The sequence below is a fragment of the Silene latifolia genome, chromosome X, assembly GCF_048544455.1.
Source record: "Silene latifolia isolate original U9 population chromosome X, ASM4854445v1, whole genome shotgun sequence".
Lineage (NCBI taxonomy): Eukaryota > Viridiplantae > Streptophyta > Magnoliopsida > Caryophyllales > Caryophyllaceae > Silene > Silene latifolia.
The window spans coordinates 103,928,544-103,949,749 of NC_133537.1; the positions used below are offsets into that span (position 1 = coordinate 103,928,544).

Consider the following 21,206-nt stretch of genomic DNA (forward strand, 5'->3'; position numbering starts at 1 on the left):
TTTTGCACAATTTCTTCTTTATCACTAGCTTCCACAAATTCATCCTCAACTTGCTTCTTCGGTGCTTCATACCTTGTACCACTTCTCAAGTGAATGGCACTAACTGTTTCATGTCGTGGGGGATTACTTTGAGGTGGTAATTGCCCCTTTTGTCTTTGTGAGTTTGAGGATGCTAGTTGAGTCAATTGGGTTTCCAACATTTTGGTGTGAGCTAGGATGTTGTTGATGGTGGTTTCCTTTGCTTGACTATCTTTTTGCATTTGAGTGAAAAACTCTTGTTGATTTTTTTGCATTTGAAGGACCGCTTTTTGAACATCAAAACCTTGGTCATTTTGTTGATTGTATGGAGAATGATTTTGGTAACCTTTGTTTTGGTTGTAAAAGGGTCTTTGATTTTGGTTTCTCATGGGAGGTGGGGTGTATGTTGTTTGAGGGTTTTGAACATTTTGGCTTTTGTATGAGAGATTTGGATGGAACTTGGTGTTTTCATTGTAATAGTTGGAATAAGGGGTACCACTCTTGTATGCTTAGAAAGCATTCACTTGTTCATTTGTTCCCCTACATTCACTTTGGTCATGTCCCAAAGTTCCACAATTCTCACATATCCCACTTGGGATTGATGAAGATGCCGTCATGGCATTAACATGATGCTTTGGTGATTTTGAGGCTTCTTCAAGTCTAGCCATAGCTTTTTCAAACTTCAAATTGATGGTATCAATATGAGCACTAAGTTGAGCACCCAATTGAGTAACGGAGTCCACTTCGTACTTCCCTCCTCTAGTAGCCTTGCGAGGTCTACTATATTGTGAGTTATGGACCGCCATTTCCTCAATTTTGTTCCAAGTTTGATTGTCATCAACAACGGTGAACATTCCATTTGATCCCATGTTGAGAATGTTCCTCGAATCTTCATAAAGACCGTTCCAAAATTATTGTACCAAGAACCACTCGCTAAGTCCATGGTGAGGACATGAGCGGCAAATTCCTTTGAATCGCTCCCAAGCTTCATACAAAGATTCTTCATCCCTTTGCTTAAAGCCCGTAATTTGAGCTCTTAGCATATTAGTCTTTTCCGGTCGATATAATTTTTTGTAGAAAGCTAGAGCCAACTTTTTCCAACAATCAATTCCGAGAGTAGCCTTATCAAGGCTTTTCAACCATTGTTTCGCGGTGCCAATTAGAGAAAAAGGAAATAAGACCCATCGAATTTGGTCTTGAGTTACACCGGTTTGAGAAATCGCATCACAATAATCGCAAAAAGCCTCCATATGAGAATGAGGGTCTTCACTAGGCATCCCCCCAAATTGGCTTCTTTCGACTAATTGGATAAATGCGGATTCGGCTATGAAATTTCCAGTTAGATGTTGTGGTGTGGGAGTACCATTGGGTAGGTTCTCCTCGGTGGGTACAGAATGTTATGAAAACTTAGGCATTGTGGGTTGATTTTGTGTTGTATTTTGTGTTGGGTTCTCCTCACCTTCTCTTGCAAAAGGGTTGATGAACTCAATAGTTGGTTGAATATCTACAACCTCACCAATACCTCTCAAGTTTCTCCTAGCAAGTCTTCTATTGGTTGTCAAAGTTCTTTCAATTTCACGATCAAAGGGTAACAAGTCACCTTGTCACCTTCTAGACATGCAATATATCAAACAACTCGAAAACAATTAGAATAAACCTTGAGGAGTTTTACTTCCCCAAGGCAAAGAAAGACACAACTAATAATAATATAAGAAAATCTAAATCAAGTTAACACCGTCCCCGGCAACGGCGCCATTTTTGGTCGGACTATATCTTTTCGGTTACTTGTCGTTAGGAGCACCTAGACCAAAACACAATTTATAACTTCACCAACAACTCTACAATTAGTAAAGAGGCAAGTAAAGGTCGGATCCCAAGGGACGGGAATTGAGATGAGATTTCTATTGTAACTAGCGGTGTCTTAGGGGTGTCACAATTGTGGTTGATGTAGAAGATCACTAAACTAAATAGCAATGAAAGTAAACAAGCAAGATGAATTAAAAGGGATGTAAACAATTGATAAAAAGCACTAGGGTATCATGGGGTCATAGGGGATTCATGGGAATTGATCATACAAACATGTTCTCAAATTATAAGCAAGCAATTATTGTTGTGATGGATTGAGATGGTTTATATCTTACAATCCTAGGAAAGTTTGGGTCCCGGAGCCGAATCGATTAGATTGTACAACACCTACAAGTCGACTTAGTCTTCCCTACTCAACAACATGCATGGTCTAATGAGACTCGAGTTGGTTTATGTCTTACAAGTCTCATTGAAAAGATAGGTGATGGGTAAAAAATGAAAGGATTCATAGGCTCGCATTTCATCAAACATAACATGTGCATGAGTTGAGATCAAAACAAGCAAGCAAATAAACCATGAAAGCATATTAATTTAAGCATGAATCATTCCCCATGTTGGTTTCCCCTAATTACCCATTAACCCTAGCTAAGGAACTACTCACTCATTATCATGTTGAACATGCTAGCAAGGTTGTCAATCATACCAACATAGTGAAACATGATGAATAAATGAAAGTAATTAACAATAATTAAAAAGGGATTAAGAGAATTATACCTACTAATGATTCCAATAATAAAGCAAATAATAAAAGAATTACTTGATGCTTGATTGAGAGGTTGTCAATCTCCCAATAATAACCCAAATAATCTTCAATCACCCAAAATAAAGGATGAACAAGAGAGAGATTATGGAAATAAAACTTGTATTAAAACTTGATTAATTGTTGATTACAATATTAAAGAGAGATTTGATTAATATTAACTACACTAAAGATTGCTAAGAAGAACATGCTCTTCTAATTAGACTAATGGGGTATTTATAGTGGGGATTAGGTGTAGGAATTAGGGTTAACTAAGGGCTTAAATGACGATTAAGTCCCTACTTAAGGAAACGCCGGTATTTTTGGAAGGATGGGCATCTTTCTTGAAGCTTGAAGAAACGAAATTGTCTGCCTGGGAATCCGTGCGTCTTTAGCACGGGACGGCCGGATTCGTGGGTCTCTACCCGGGCGTCTTGGGGAGAAGACGGGCTTCTTCTGGAGTTGCTGCTCGGGCGTCTTGGAGTGAAGACGCACGGATTGTGATGGTGGAGGACGGGCGTCTTCAAGACAATCCGCACGGATTGCTGTGCAGTTTCATTTCTTCTTCATTTCTTCCTTTTTCTTCATAAGATCCTTGGGGATTTCCTCGGGGATGCAAGGATCTTTTCTCATCATTGCCCATTTACTATAGTATGTACAAAGCCCTTCTAATCTTGTCTCTCCTTGATGCTTGGTCATTGAATTCAATCAATTTAGTCTCGTTTTGCCATGAAGATGCAAGGTTTGCACTCCTTTCCTACCAAGGACACAAAACCTCAAAGAATATGCAAAACAAAGAACTAAAGACAATAAATGACCCAAATATGCACTAAAAAGCATGGGAACAAGGCTAATTCGGGGACTAAATATGCTCCAATTATGGTCACATCAATACTCCTTCTCCAGGAGTTTGATTTGCAGATTAAAGATAAGAAAGGAGCTAAGAACGTTGTAGTTGATCATCTGTCGCGATTGTCGCGACAAGAAGGCGAAGATTCTTTACCTATTGATGACTCTTTCCCTGACGATACTTTATTTGCTGTATTATCGTCTATTGTTAACCAAGAGCCTTGGTATGCAGATATAGCTAACTACGTTGTCAGTGGCAAGCTGCCGCCTGACCTTTTTCATCAGCAGAGGAAGCGTTTTCTGTATGACGCTAAGCAGTATTTTTGGGACGATCCTTATTTATTTAAGGAATGTGCAGATGGTCTCTACAGACGGTGTATTCCGCAGTGGGAGACCAAAGGAGTCCTAGAAGGCTGTCACTCCTCTTCCTATGGTGGTCACCACGGTCCATCGCGCACCGTGGATAAGGTATTTCAGTCTGGTTTTTACTGGCCTCTATTGTTTGCTGATGCTAAGTCTTTTGTTTCAGCTTGTGATGCCTGCCAAAGACCAGGGAACATTTCAAAGAGACATGAGATGCCACAAAATGGTATCTTAGAGGTTGAGGTTTTCGATGTCTGGGGCATTGATTTCCAAGGACCGTTCCCGTCTAGTAAAGGTAACAGGTACATTTTAGTAGCTGTAGATTATGTGTCAAAATGGGTTGAGGCAATTGCCTTACCTCATTGTGATGCCAAGACCGTGATAAAAATGTTTAAAAAGGTCATATTTCAGTGATTTGGTGTCCCTAGGGTCGTCATTAGTGATTGGGGAATGCACTTTAAAGAAAAGAAACTAACTTCCATTCTGTCTAAAGTTGGTGTCCAACACCGGCGTGGTTTGGGGTATCATCCCCAAACTAGTGGTCAGGTTGAGGTCTCTCATCGCGAGTTGAAAGAGATCTTGTCTAAGGTAGTTTCTATATCACGGAAGGACTGGAGTCTTAAATTAGAAGACACATTATGGGCCTACAGAACTGCCTTTAAGACACCAATTGGTGCATCACCTTATAGGTTAGTTTATGGGAAATCATGTCACTTACCTGTTGAGTTGGAATGTAAGGCTTGGTGGGCAATTCGTGAGCTTAACTTTGATCCTAAGTTGTGTGGTCAGAATCGTCTTTTGCAGCTAGATGAGTTGGAAGAATTTAGGCTTAATGCCTATGATAGCTCGCGCATTTATAAAGAAAAGACGAAGAGATGGCATGACAAAACAATTCTACCTCGGGAGTTTTATGTTGGGCAGAAGGTGTTGCTATTTAATGCCCGACTGCGATTATTTCCTGGCAAGCTGAAGTCCAGGTGGAGTGGTCCGTATACGGCGACAGCCGTTACTAGATATGAATCCGTTGAGCTAGAAGGTCCCGGGGTAAATCGGTTCAAGGTGAATGGGCAATATATGAAGCATTATAACGAGGCAAATGAAGCAGATAATCGTGTTGAAGTCCTGTACTTCGATGAGCTTAACGCGCCAGTTAATTGATGCCAGAAAGGTCGTGCGGGACCTCCTAAACCTGCGTTCTCCGGGAGGCAACCCGGCCTGTTTTGTTGTATTTTTGTTGAACTATTTCTTTGCCTTTAGCTTTTTGTTGAACTTTAGACGCTGTTTTATGCACCCTATGTATTCTCCTTGTTTTTTATGCGTGTTTTGCAGGTGTATCCACTCGATCGAGTAGTTTTTCTACTCGATTGAGCACTTTTTGGATAATATTCACTCGATCGAGTAGTTAAAGTACTCGATCGACAAGCTGCATAACCCAGATCACTCGATCGAGTAACAATTTGCTCGATCAAGCACTTTTTGATGCCAGTTCACTCGATCGAGCTATTCCAATCCACTCGATCGAGTAGTTTTGTCTTCCAGCTGCTACTTTTCGTCTGTTGAGCTACTGCTTGACTTCCTTTGACCTCCCATGTTCATGGTCGGTTTGGGGAGGTCCCTCTTCATGACGTTTTGTAAGTCTTCCTGTTAGAAATCTATATCTCATTGTTACAACATATTCATATATGTTTCAATTATAATTTAGTCATAAAATTAAATAGATCTTATGCATGCAAACATAAGTAAATATAAAGAAGAAATCATCATTCTTACATTGGAAATATCGGATTATTGGGCACAAGTGAGTTCTCCTACTCACTTGTTCTTGAGCTCTCCAAATATTGGATGAACAAAGGATTCAAGTATAGAATCCCTCCCCAGTAATAATACCCAAGATAACCTCTTAATAAAATTAATATTATTAATACTAGAACAATATTAATTTTAAATAAAATTGACCCAAAATATTTATTTTTGGTCTCTTAATTTCGGTTAAGAGAAGGGAGAAGAAGAAGTAATTTTATCTCTCTAAAAATCTATATTTTTGATGTTAGAATGAATGAATGTATTACACTAATTTTTGAAGTAGTGTATAAGGTAAATTATAGAGAAAAACCCATGGCTTTTCTCTATAACAAAACCGGGTAAGGGGAGGAGTGGTGATGGCCAATGCATAAGCAAGGTGTTCTTCACAAGAGTAACTAGGTATGCATGGCTAGGTTTAGGTAAAATGATTATGTTTTCCACTTAATTAATCAACGCAATATTTATCCTAAATCACCCCATATTTCGGTCCATTTAAGATAAAATGGATTCCATTTTATCTTTGTCAATTTGTCAATTTGTCACATGTCACAAGTCATGTAAAATTGTTGTGCATTTTTAACATATTAAAAATCAACGCATTAATAAAAATACGTCATGTACAAAATTGACTTAGTAATTCATAATTACTTGTACCAAAATAATTTACCAATTATAAATCACAACATCTTGTATTTATATTAAATAATTCATTCAAATGCAATTGTTTCTTTAAACAATAATTTCATCTAAGTAATAAATAATTCATTCAAATGCAATCGTCCGTCAATTTTAAGTGATTTAATTAACCCGTATCGTCATACGATCAATTGAATAATCAATTAAGAGTGTCACCCTTTAGGTATGACCTAAGGGGATCAACTGATCACCATCGTCGCACGACAGTAATGTCAAACTCTAGTCAGCCAATCATTACCGATATGTGTGGACCAGTTGACAGTAAAATATTACTTCCCAATTGTATTCTTTAAAATGAGACTTAAACATGTGATCATCATGATCGACAGTTGTGATCGCATTATTGTCGGAGGACACATATTCCAACAATCTCCCACTTGCCCTCGACAAGTGTGCGTCACCAATTCTCTTGTTCTATTACTATCTCCCACTCAATGCAAGGTGTCTTTCAGATCGTACTTGCAAGTGATCATATCGAGAGTGGTTTCCTCGATCTGGAGAATAACTGATTGACTGGATTTATCTATCATAGAAATCTTCCGAGCGTGGCCACGCATTTCCAGTTCATTACTCCTCGAGTGGCCCTGAGCTATTGTTATAACCCTGACTAGGGGTGGACAATTCCTATCGCACTTATTCCCTTCGACTAGCCACATCCATCATAACCCAACATATGCCCATTTGACCCCATTTACGAAGGTCGTAGTAACACAAATCAAAGTTATTCTGAAACTGTGCCATCTTAGGCGAACAGTCTTTAGTAAAAAGAATCGACTCATTAGAATACTATAGTAGCTCTCGCCACGACCAGGCTATATAAATTTGCCAGAACTCTATAAGCGGTCATAAGGCCCGACAAAGTGTTCCTAACAGTCTGCCTATGTGATCGACTAGTCATCACACAGGACTTCATGACACTTGAACTTGCCATCAATCGCATCACATTCTAGTTACTTCGAGATGTCACCTCATGTAAGTAACTATGGGCGAATACAATGCTAATCCGTGTTCACTTTAACGGGGTTCAATTGTCTCTACAACCCGTTTGGATGTAACAAAGTATAAGTTGAGTTAATAATAACTCAAACGACAAACGTCGACATTACATTCGGGTAGTCGATACCATATTACAACCTTGTGATGTATATCGAAAGTGTGTAAACACTAGTTGATTACAATAGAAGTTTAACATACCAAGTGTCCATGTGTTCAAACTTCTTATATTGCATTTTCCTTTATATTCATGTTATCTTTCAAAGCATGAACCTTACCAAGTACACATATAGGTTCCCAACCTAGGTTTCGGTTCTTTATCTTGAAAGAACTTTCTTGTTGTTTGTCACATAACCAACGAATTGTGGTGGATGATATAACTTGCACTGGTCAAGTGTTCTACCAACTCACAATGCACCAGGTATACGTTTTGTAGAGTCTTGCAACAATTGTCAAGATGATTAGCCTAGCACTTCTCATAAGTCCTAGCATATTAGAAAATATCAGTTTTGAGTAACTTCTTTCTTCAACTAAGTATTTTTCAAAGCTTCTTATTTCTCCTTTTAACTTGAATAGCTTAGGATTTTCATAAATCCTTACGTGTGATCGAACTTCAAAACGTGCAACCTCTTGGCACATAACAGAGTGTTCTGTCCATCACTGGAATCGCTCATTAGTTCTCCTCGAGAATTCATGACGATTCTTCTATGGCTTGCCTATGATTCATCATGCTCTTATGCATATGATTCATTATTGGACATGTGAATGATTATTCTAATGGCGGAAACATTAGTAACTAATAAACATGTGATCAACCATTCTTAGGTTCAATGAACAACCATGACTGCTAATGGCAATTCTATTTTCATTGACATGAATAACCTACGTTTCTCGTTGATTCGATGTGTATATCTCAATACCTATCCAACATCTCATGATGTGATTGGATTCATCATAGTCCATTTTCATCCAGAATTGAAAACTCAAATACTTCTTTGTGAAAGATAGTATTAGCTCGTCATTCTCAATGAGTGATGAGTTAACAGTTTTACAAGATGACTGCTCCCACTAAATTTCATGTCTTCACATGATAATTTTCAACTCCCACTTAATTCCACATGTCTCGCAATTGACTACTCAATCGAAACATTTCAAGAATTGAAATATATTTTGCTTTGCCAAGTTATTAAGATAAAACCATATATGTTCCCAGCATATCCATTCAAAATACCTATTTTGAAAAGGTTTCAATCTTAAACTTATGGAAAGAGATTTTAATCTCTAACTCATTCATTTTAAAAATGATGCGTAGCAAATGTCATTATTTAAATGCGTATTTCATTTAATGCACGTCCTTCTCAAAATACCCTTTTCTGGAAGGAGGTTTAACCATTTCATTTTCATAATGAGGTTAAGTAATGACATTAGCATGGTTAACAATTAATTTAGCTTTTGTAGATATCGGCATATCATCCTTTGCAACTTTTAGTCATAAATCACATTTATTTTTGAGGATGCAACTTTATTTCATTTAGGCTCTTAGGTAAATATCAATATTGAAACTATTGGTCAAAAGTCGTTCATAAACTAGCCAAATCTCTTGTTAAGACTTTACATTAGTCATTCTTCTTCCAAAACTTTCTTTTGGTCTCCTCGGGTAGTAATCTTGAGAACATATTCTTTTGATTACTTCACTTGGTCTCTTTAGTGATGTAGATTTCATCTATTCGAGACCATAGATCTCATCTATTCGTGTACACTATCTATATAGGTATACAAATCATTCTTTCTTGCGTAGATCTCATATACACAAGTATACAAATTTTGGTTGGTGTTCTTTGTGTCTTCATTTTTCTCCCACTCTATCTTTAGAATAAATACACTAGAGATTCAAAGATAGCATATGAGACACATATAATGATTTTTGAAGTATAAGGAGGACTATCTCATAGGTTGACTAATAGTTTTAGATTTGATAAGTGTACTCGGTGATTGACATTTCTTTAAGAGAGTTCATCAACTCAATCATTACTTTTAATTGATCATACACAAGCCGTAAGCTTGTGGACATATAATGAATCCCATCATTATAATTGTCTAATATATCACTTAAGTGGATGATCATATTTTTCTATGTGCAAGCATATATAGACGAATTTTTAGAACAAGGAAAAATACGATAAAACGGGTGACTTGGGTTGCAAACCAAGCCACCATAATCCAAAATACAACAATTGTTTAGAAAGGATCAAACATTTCCATGTCGAACACGGAAATCAAAAGGTTCTAAAAATCCGAAACATAAATTAAAATAAGACAATAAAAAAAGCCAAGCTTCATGGAAGCTACTCCTAGCTTCTTGATGGTTTCTCAAGCTTGCTTTTCCTTTCCCTTGTCCTTGCTTGGTGGAGGCCCTATTTACAATAAAAAGGGGATACGTTATCACAACTTTGTATCACAATACCATAGTTGAATTAGAAACATAAAAGAAAGGATAGTCATTTACCTACTGGAGTGATCTTTCCAGCTTTGATGTCACCAAGATACTTGGAACAATTCCTCTTCCAATGTCCAACACCATTACAATAATGGAATTTGTCAAGAGGACCCTTCTTGGTCTTGGAAGTGCTAGCTACAAAAGTCTTAGCCTTGGTGAAAGTGGGAGCTTGCTTCTTACCCTTCTTCCCATTCTTTTTGAACTTCCCCTTGCTCTTGGTGCTTATGTTAAGCACATCCTTAGGTGGGTTAACATTTAACCCCATGTCCCTTTCGGCTTGCACAAGTAACTTGTGCAACTCTTCAAGGGACACGTCCTTTTCTTGCATGTTAAAATTCACCCGGAATTGAACATATGCCTTGACTTTGGATAAGGAGTGTAGAACCCTATCTACAATGAGCTCTTTGGGGATTTCAACCTTTTGAATCTTCAAAGTCTCGACTAGCTCCATCAATTTGAGCACGTGAGGGCTAACCTTTTGGCCCTCCTTAAAAGCGAGATCAAAGAATGCCGCGGCCGCCTCATATTGGACGATCCTCGGAGTTTGTGAAAATATTGTCACAAGCTTGGAATAGATTTCATTAGCGGTGCTCATTTTAAAGGCTCTCCTTTGGAGATCCGCCTCCATCGCAAAGATCAACACATTTTTCATTGCGGCGGACTTCTTGTGGTAAGCCTCATATGCTTCCCTAGTAGCGGCACTCGACCTAGCATTAGGTTCGGGTAGAGAGGCCTCGGTGAGGTAACGAAGCTTGTCGTCACCTTGGTCGGCTAATTTGAGTTGGGAGAAATTTGACCCATTCTTTTCAAGTTTACAACGATCCATGAAGGATCGGAGCCATGAAGTATTAGTGAGAGGTGTGGCGTTGGTGTTTGGAGTGGCCATTGGTTATGAGAAATAAGAGTGGTCTACAAAACAAAATAGAAGGAATAAAACATATGTCGTTCCAAAAAATAATAATAACACTCGTAAAAATTTACTTTAAACAAGTTTTATTGCATTTATCTAGTGACCTCTACCCAACTTTGATAAATGATTCCAAGACCCAAATTCATATTAACTTAGGCATCGGTAAAGCCGAAAACAACCCTTATCAATATAACTCGGTGGATTAACCTTTTAATCGATTCTACTTTTAGAACTCTTGGTCGATAAATTTACATTAAAATTTATCTTTAGCCTGAAACACATCCGGCAACCGTCGAGAATACTTTCGTTGAGTTCAACCCAAATTTCGAATAAATGTGTCCATGATCCAAATTTACATCAACTTGGGCATCGGTAAAGCCGAAAACAACCCTCCTCTTTATAAATTAGGTGGGTAGACATTTATCACCCACTTCCCCTACGTAACAAGGTTTGTACCCCGGTAAAGCCGAGTGCACTCCCTCACGAAATAGGTTTTCATGGTTTCTACTTTTTGGTAAGGCTATGTCTCAATTGTTTATTTTAGCGAGAGGTCATGTCAATTTATTATCTATCACGTTTTAAGTGAACTAAAGCGGTGAAGTACGATAATTATAATTGACACGGTCGATAAACTCGATTAAAATGATGATGCATGTTTTAGTTATGGCGATGTAGCGATGCATGCCACATATAAATAAAATGCAAAGCATAAATTAAATCCTAGTATGACCTTCCTAAAATAGTAAATCTAATAAACTATTTCAAATTCGGAAACCAACTCCATTGGTCCCTTGAACTTCGATTTTGGCACGCATCTCGAGGTAACACCGTCTTTAATGGATCGCCTTCTCGAGTGACACCGTCTTCAAGGTTCTCCGAAATAAATAAATTACATAACAAATTACATAATTTCCTATTATACATTTGTAATTAAAATAAAAATAAATCTATTAAATTACAAAACGGTGATACAAGATCACAATAAATTACAACCGAATCGATATTCTCCCATACATTTCGGGTAATACCAATTAAAAACTAAGGCCATACTAAGTAAAAATTACATAATTCAAAAAATTACATAAAATAAAATTATGACAATCATAAATAAAATGCATCATTATAATATGTATGAACATGCCCAATTTTATGCTAAATCGCCTTTAAGGAGCCAATATCGTATATTAAACGGTTTTTACGGATTTGCGTGATTCAACCTTTTAAAATCACAATAAATTACATAAAATTATATTTATGCACAAGTTAATTACCCTAACTAACTTAGAACTCAAATTAGTCTCCACTACTATATTGACAATAATTAACTTATATATCTTAAAATTGTTCATAAATGGACTCGAAAATTACAATAAAATGCTATAAACTTCAAATAAATCACAAAAATTTCAAATAAATTTGAAATTTGAAATTTAAACTCATGAACATTCTGGAAAAATACCATGACACTCATAATGTTCAAAAACTTAGGTTAAAACTTTCGAAATTTATCGGGAAAACAATGTTGCGGTTTATCGGATTTGTCAATTATAATCATAAAAACATGAGAAAAATTATATTTATCAAATTTTCAATTTTAGATCTGAAATATATGATAAAATGCAACATGTGACGTTTTTCCTTAGTCATGAAGTATGTTTTGGCAATTTATACTAATTAAAGTCACTATTTATGTTATTTTTCATGAAAAATTCATAAATCATGCATAAAGATTTCATTATAGCCAATTATTTTACATACATCTTTTAAAATTGCATGTGACAACATACTAAATTTCTATGACCAGATTCGAAAAATTTCTCATATTAACCTATTTTTCATTTAAATTCGATTTTTATCATGAAAAATCCATATTTCGAGCATAAGAACTCATAAAATTATGAAACATTACAGGTCATCAGAATATAATATATGTGAAACCATATCCAAAAACCACTTGAAAAAACGAAGTTTAGCTAATTTTAGTCCGAAAATGACATTTTTATCATAAAATCACATTTTAATGCCATTATTATTTAAAATGAGCAATAAAAAATCCATAAATTAACCAAAAAATCCTAAATACATTTTAGGATCAGAAACTATAACATGCATAATAAATTTCGTGATATATCATTATAGACACAAATTTATAAGTTTTATATGTTAATCGTATAACTCGGAAAAACAATAACCGATTTGCATGCAAACAACCTAAGGCTCTTGATACCGCTTGTTAGAAATCTATATCTCATTATTACAACATATTCATATATGTTTCAATTATAATTTAGTCATAAAATTAAATAGATCTTATGCATGCAAACATAAGTAAATATAAAGAAGAAATCATCATTCTTACATTGGAAATTTCGGATTATTGGGCACAAATGAGTTCTCCTACTCACTTGTTCTTGAGCTCTCCAAATATTGGATGAACAAAGGATTCAAGTATAGAATCCCGCCCAAGGAATAATACCCAAGATAACCTCTTAATAAAATTAATATTATTGATACTAGAACAATATTGATTTTGAATAAAATTGACCCAAAATATTTATTTTTGGTCTCTTAATTTCGGTTAAGAGAAGGCAGAAGAAGAAGAAGTTATTTTATCTCTCTAAAAATCTATATTTTTGATGTTAGAATGAATGAATGTATTACACTAATTTTTGAAGTAGTGTATAAGGTAAATTATAGAGAAAAACCCATGGCTTTTCTTTATAACAAAACCGGGTAAGGGGAGGGGTGGTGATGGCCAATGCATGAGCAAGGTGTTCTTCACAAGAGTAACTAGGTATTCATGGCTAGGTTTAGGTAAAATGATTATGTTTTCCACTTAATTAATTAACACAATATTTATCCTAAATCACCCCATATTTCGAGCCATTTAAGATAAAATGGATTCCATTTTTTCCTTTTCAATTTGTCAATTTGTCACATGTCACAAGTCATGTAAAATTGTTGTGCATTTTTAACATATTAAAAATCAACGCATTAATAAAAATACGTCATGTACAAAATTGACTTAGTAATTCATAATTACTTGTACCAAAATAATTTACCAATTATAAATCACAACATCTTGTATTTATAATAAATAATTCATTCAAATGAAATTGTTTCTTTAAACAATAATTTCATCTAAGTAATAAAACAATTCGATCACTTAGACCGTATCTTATTTAATCAAATTATAATGAGATACGTAAATATTACTTCCAAAATCGTCCGTCAATTTTAAGTGATTTAATGAACCCGTATCGTCATACGATCAATTAAATAATCAATTATGAGTGTCACCCTTTAGGTATGACCTAAGGGGATCAACTGATCAACACCGTCGCACGACAGTAACGTCAAATTCTAGTCAGCCAATCATTACCGATATGTGTGGACCAGTTGACAGTAAAATATTACTTCCCAATTGTATTCTTTAAAATGAGACTTAAACATGTGATCATCATGATCGACAGTTGTGATCGCATTATTGTCCGAGGACACATATTCCAACACTTCCGACTCCACTTATCCTTTTCTCCCTAGTTTGCATTTCTTTCCCTATTTTTGGTACAATTAGGGCATTGTACGGTTTGGTTTGGGGAGGTATGCATCCATATATGTGTCTGCATGTTTTCTTGCAATTTCGTTTACATTTTTATTTATTTTCGCATGCATTGTCGTTTTTAATTCATAAATCACATAAATTTCAAAAAATTTCACGTTTAATTTGAGTCGGAACGTTTGAACTTTGACGCTACATTGAATTCCTACCTTAAGCCCTGCATTTTCTTGACATATAGTTGGCATGATTATGTGCATGATCTACGAGTTTTTGTTTCTCTCTTATCTGAACAAATAGAGTTGACTCATATATCGGCAAGCTACATTACATTCTGAGGTTAGAGTTTTATAAAATGGTGACATTCATGAGCGGTTTCATTTAGGATGTGAGTAGTACTCTCTGTAAGGCATGTAACATCAATTTGCATAAGCATGAGTCTAGTCTTCTTAATACCTGTATGCATTCGGTCTGTGGATGGTGACACATGTTAGGAGAGGCAGTTCCCTTTTATTTCATTCTACCCATGAGCCCCACATAGCCAAATTGCCCTTTTGTCCCTTTAGCTAAATACTATAATTTTTCCTACCCTAGCCGAGCTAGTAATGAGTAGCTGTTTGGAATGCTTTACTGCAGTTTGGTTATTTTTATCTGAATTCTGAAGATGGTGGAAGAATTGAAGGGAATGAAAGAAAAAATGATGGATGAAAATGAAAAAAAAAAGAAAAGAATGAAAAAAATGGAAATATGAAAAAGAAAAAGAAAGAAACATCATGTACAGAGAATTGAGAAATTGTATAATGATTTTCACTCTCATGTTTTACTTATATTTTATGGGAAGTTGACAAGTTTTTGGTGTATTGTGAGTCGAGTGCATGGAATTTGCACCGTTTTGTTTTGCTATATTGAGTACGAAGTTGGGATGCAGTTCAATATTTGGATTCGTTGTTGCTAGCCTGACTATTAACCCCACATATCCAAATTCATCTTAGCCCCTTCTTACCCATTACCTCACTTACCCAAATGTAAGTCCTCGGCATGTGTCTTGGTCATTAGTATGGTTGGAATGCGTATGTACGGTTGTAGAGACTTTATTCATGTTAACTGCATGCATGTTCTTATAGGTCGAGTTAGGTGAGTGTCTTTACTTCTTTCTATCATTCACATATATACTCACCTCGTGCCTACATTTGAGTGATGAGCGACCCGTGAGAGTCCGATACTTTTGAGTCTTGCAAGGTCGACGGTTCAGTAAGTTTGAAACATTGATTTAACTCGTTTGTACTTATCATTTGCCACTTTGTTAGTTGTTGCATTAAACTGGTTTTGGTAGATGATTTGTAGCTGATGCATTGGTCCCGTTCAACTGTTTATTCTTAGTTGCATTCATAGTTTGCTTAGGGACAAGAAAAGCTTTGGTTTGGGGAGATTTGATGCGTGTATTTTATATAAGGTTTTTACCTCATTTTTACACGCATTTCTGTACTATTTACGTGGCATCTAGCTACAAATACCCCCGAATATTCTACTTTGGTTCGTTTTATGTAAATTGCAGGAATAAACCGAAGAGGAGATAAATCGAGCCTAAACTCGTCCCATTTGCATGCATTTAAGGAGAACAAGGAGCCGGAGCTTGGAATCTATCACTTTGAAGACGCGTGAGCTGGTTTCGGAAGGTGTCTAGTGCCTAAACGTGCCAAAATAGCTCGATCGACTACTTTTCTATTTGATCGAATGCTTTATATACTGAAGGTTACTCGGTCGAGCAGTCCCAGTATTCAATCGAGAAGACAATACAAGTTGTTACTCGATCGAGTGGTTTATTTCCACTCGATCGAGGGGTTTGTCGCTTAGTTGCTCGATCAAGTGGTTTATTTCAACTCGATCGAGTGGTTTGGCCTGTAATAGAGTTTTTCCGCCTAATCTTGTATGGGCTTTTGTAATTAAGTTTAGGATTAGGTTTAGGGGAGGATTTTCGTATACTACAAAATACAGTAGACTGCGTAACTCTTCCTCATCCTATTCACTACTACTTGATCGACTTCTACTGCTTATTCATCTTTTACTTTTCTTCTATACTTTGCTACTCAGATTCGGATTTGTAATTGGTATTATTTCTCCTTTTATCTCTTAATCGTATTTATCATGTTATTTCTATCTTCTTCTCACTGTTTCCATTATTGTTTTATTTAATCTTTCATTCTTATTATTATTATGTTTAATTTTGTTATCTACATATTATTGTTGTGAACTCGGTAGTAATGTGTAGCTTATTCCCTTTTGCTAAGGCTAGGGGATCCATGATTATGAAGGGATAGCGATTGAATTATTAGGGTAATGCTTGTGTAGTCCTTGCTGTTAATCGCTACACTTATTTGTATCTGTCTAATTGAGTCGACGCAATTAGGCATTTAAATCATAGTAAACCATGACCTGGACCGGAAGGTTGGAAAGGGTGAGACTCGTAGCGAACATTAGGGCACTATAGTGAGGGCAGAAGCTAAGCTATTTGTGCTTTAAGGCGAATTGAGACCGGAAGGAGATATTCACTGCTCCTCGGACCATACTTGCATTGACCTGAGACCTAGATTACACGACCTAATGATCATGGTGAACCGTCTGTCTTAGCTGCTTTCTTTATCTGCTTAATCCTTTTTCTCTGCCTTTTTCTCTTTCTCATTCTCATTAGTTTAGAACAACAATCCAATCAAAACCCCCAATTTGGATACCGTGACGAACTTAGACAAGGCTGACATTTTCCCATCTCCCTGTGGAGATCGACCCGACTTCCCTAGCTATATTAGTTAGAGCCAGTTGGTTATTTTTGATAGGTATACGACTGCCCTGTCATCACTTTCAAACATTCAAAAACACCCTTTCGCGCCGTTATAATGGCCATTTCAAACCTCGGTCTTTTGCCGACCGTTGCTTTTTAACACGCCTTTGTAGGCAGTCGTAATGACGATTTTCAAACCCGGTTTTTATAACCGTTTCAACACGCCTTTCTAGGCTGTCGTAATGACGATTTTCAAACCCGGTTTTCTACAACCATTTCAACACGCCTTTCTAGGCCGTCGTAATAACGATTTTCAAACTCGGTTTTTTACAACCACTTCAAAACACCTTTTTTCGCCGTTATAATCACCGCGTCTAGACATGGATTTTAACCCGTTTCGCGCCGACAATGGCTCTTTCAAAACCCAAGAAAAGCACACACCCTTTTCTCGAGACACTTTCGAGATCCCGAGGACCATGCACCGTCCCCGAGACCTTTTCAAGCATTTCAAACTCGATTTTTAAAACATACAATTTTGAATTTCAAAAACCGTCTTGGGAAGCAGTAAGTTGTTTTCCGAGCCGACTCAAACTCAAACCGTCTTTTGCAAACAAACCTAAGACAGACTTTCCGACTGACTGACTTGCGGAGATCCCTATCTTCGAAAGCCGTCCATAAAGGGACAAATGAATCTTTTTGAAAATTTCTATTTTCGAAAACTACAGCCCACCATTCCAATTCCGCCTCATGTCTATCGAGTCGAAGAAAACGTACTTATGGGTCTTTACTTATGAGTCGTCTCTCCACGAGACTCGTCCAAAGGCGTCACGCCACTACGTTGGACGCGAGTCGAAATCCGGTCGATACCGTCACGTTATAAATCGAGTCAGCACCGAGGTACCACACACGGTCACCCTCGTCCTTTTGAGTCTGATCTTTGTTCCGTCCTTTGTGTTGTCTGCGTTCAGTCTTTGAACCCTGTCGGATTGAGTTGTAATGTGAGCCGTTTCTCTACCTCTGAACCATGGCCCCGTCTTCAGCTTCATCCAACAACAACAATGACAACAGAGATGTCACAACTGCTCAACTAGCCAGCCTACTCACTGCTCTTAAGGTCACTCTGGATCGTGTCGAGACCCTTATCGACACCCTAAAAAACAAGGAAACTGGAGAACACAACACTCTGCCCGTGACTGAAACAGAGAAAAGGCTCAAACTCTTGGAAGAACAACTCCTAGCCCGGGGTAACAATATCCACCTTGAAAACAATCGAAGATTTGAACCCGTTGGGGATCAACTACCTGACAACTTTACCCTGACTGATGTGCCCAAATTCAAGGCAGTGTAGGACCCACTCAATCACATTCGAGCCTTCAAAGACTACATGGCCATAAAAGGGGTCAAACAGGAACTTTTTACCCGGATCTTTCCATCATCCTTGGAACCGATCCCTCGCCAATGGTACTACTCCCCTGATCCGAAGAACCTCACTACTTGGGATGAGGTTGCAGTTGAATTTGCTAAGCAATATGCCGACAATGTCAAAATCCAAGCCAATACCCGAACTCTTGAGGTCCTAACCCAAAATGATAAGGAGGGATTCACCGAATTCTTGACCCGTTGGAGGAGAGTAAGCACTCAGTTGGTCAGCAAGCCGAGTGAGTCAACTTTGGTGGAAAAATTTGTTAACAATCTCCGCCCGGTGTATGCCAACTTACTGAGGTACCAAAACATCAAGACGTTCCAGGATCTGCAAATCCATGGAACGCGCATTGAAGACTACCTCCGAAAGGGTGTCCTAGCCAAAACCACCGGTAGAGGCTACCAGGGATCCACATCAATTGGATCTCGCCCTTATAGCCAAACGAACAAGATTGACGAGGTCAACCTCCTCGAGCCAACTGCTAAGAGAGCTGAGCGCTCTTAAAGAGTGTTCACCAACATAGGGTCAACTTATGCAAGCGCCCTGACAAGGCTTATGGACCAAGGGAAGTTACAACCGATCAGACCCACCCCGGATCTGTCTGATGCTGAGAAATCCCGCTTCTGGAACCCTAATGCCTACTGCCAATACCACCAACGGAAAGGTCATGACACGGAAACCTGTTTCAAACTCAAACACGTCATTCAGGACATGATCGAGAAAGGGGAATTACCTTTACCTCCACCGACTAAACCAAACAACAAGACGAAGCCTTTGGGAATCCATGCTATCTCCGATGATGAGCCGACCTTGGACTGCTCACACCTCATCTTACCAATTGATGACGAGGTGAATGCCTTGGATAAGGATGCCTTGGATGGGAGTGTTAGAAATCTATATCTCATTATACAACATATTCATATATGTTACATTTAATTTAGTCATAAAATTAAATACAAATCTTATGCATGCAAACAATAGTAAATATAGAGAAGAAATCGTTTTCTCACCATATGATTTTCGGATTAAAAGGGCACCAACAAGATCTCCTTCTTGTTAGTTCTTGAGCTACAAAGAATATAAGGATGATCCTCCAAAATCCCAAAGTAGAGATTCTCCTCTTGATTGCACCCAAGATTATCCCTTTTCCCCACTAAATAATATTAGCTAGATATTAGTTTAGTAGTTTACCTTAAAAATGATTACTAACACTCATATATTACACTAATAATTTTAGTAATCTTTTATGAACCATTTGAATCAAAATCTCATGTTTTGATGAAGATTAAAGAGAGAGAAGAGAGAATAATACATGAACCTTTTGCATGTCATTTTAATGGTTGAGTGTGTTTAAAAATATAAGAACAAAACTCCCTTAAGGAGAGCAAGGCCACCAGTTTTGGTGAGAGGAGGACCAATATATGGTCCTTCATTTTTACTTTTGTTCTTTTCTATATCTTAGACTTGTAAGACTAGGTGTAGGTTAGGTATCATTAGATTATTTTGTCTCATAAAATAATTCACCCATTAACACCCATAACACTCATTATTTAGGTCCATTTATATAAAATGGACTACCATTTTATTTTGTCAATTGTCACACAACATGTCACATGTAGTATGTTACATGTTATTAATTAATTTGATGCATATTTATCACATAAATATCATTTCATGAATATATTAAATTACATACAATAAATTGACTAGTGATACTTGATCACATAAATAAAATGGGTCATATAATCATAATTCACAACATCTTGTAATTATAATTAACCATTCATTCTTATTTCTATCGTTTTTCAAACAATAAACAATTTTAGTAATAAAGCATTTTATTACCAAAGTAAATCTTATTTAATGTTATTAAAATAAGAAATCAATATTCTCTCTCACAAATGAATTGTTCAATTATAAGGAATTGATCAACTTGTATCGTCATACAATTAATCAACTTTACAGATAAGGGCATCATCCTTTAGGTGTGACCTTAAGGGATCAACTGACCACCACCGTCCCATGACAGTAACGTCAAACTCTGGCAAGCCAATCGTTACCGATTAATGTTGATCAGTTGACTATAAAATGAATCATCCCTTACATATTCTTAAAATGAGATTTAAACATGTGATCAATATGATCGACAATTGTGATCGCATTATTGTCGGAGGACACATATTCCAACAATCTCCCACTTGTCCTCGACAAGTGTGCGTCACCAATTCTCTTGTCCTATTACTATCTCCCACTCAATGCAAGGTGTCTTTCCGGTTGTTCTTGCAGGTGATCATATCGAGAGTGGTTTCCTCGATCTGGAGAATAACTGATTGACCGGAGTTATCTACCATAGATACCATCCGAGCGTGGCCACGCATTTCCAGTTCATTACTCCTCGAGTGGCCCTGAGATATTGTTTTAACCCTGACAAGGGGGTGGACAATTCCTATCGTACTTATTCCCTTCGACTAGCCACAACCATCATAACCCAAAATATGCCCATTTGACCCCATTTACGAAGGTTGTAGTAACACAAATCAAAGTTAATCCGAAACTGTGCCACCTTAGACGAACAGTCTTTAGTCAAAAGAATCGACTCATTAGAATACTATAGTAGCTCTCGCCACGACCAGGCTATATAAATTTGCCGGAACTCTATAAGCGGTCACTGCCCGATAAAGTGTTCCTCACAGTCTGCCTATATGATCGACTAG

At 37.1% G+C, this 21,206-nt stretch overlaps 1 non-coding gene across 1 annotated transcript; it reads left to right on the top strand.

The window, feature by feature from the left end:
* The first annotated feature begins 954 nt into the window (after window positions 1-954).
* Window positions 955-1,061, top strand: LOC141624224 (small nucleolar RNA R71). The gene has a single exon (XR_012534035.1). It is a non-coding gene; the product is annotated as a small nucleolar RNA R71 (small nucleolar RNA).
* The last annotated feature ends 20,145 nt before the right edge of the window (window positions 1,062-21,206 follow it).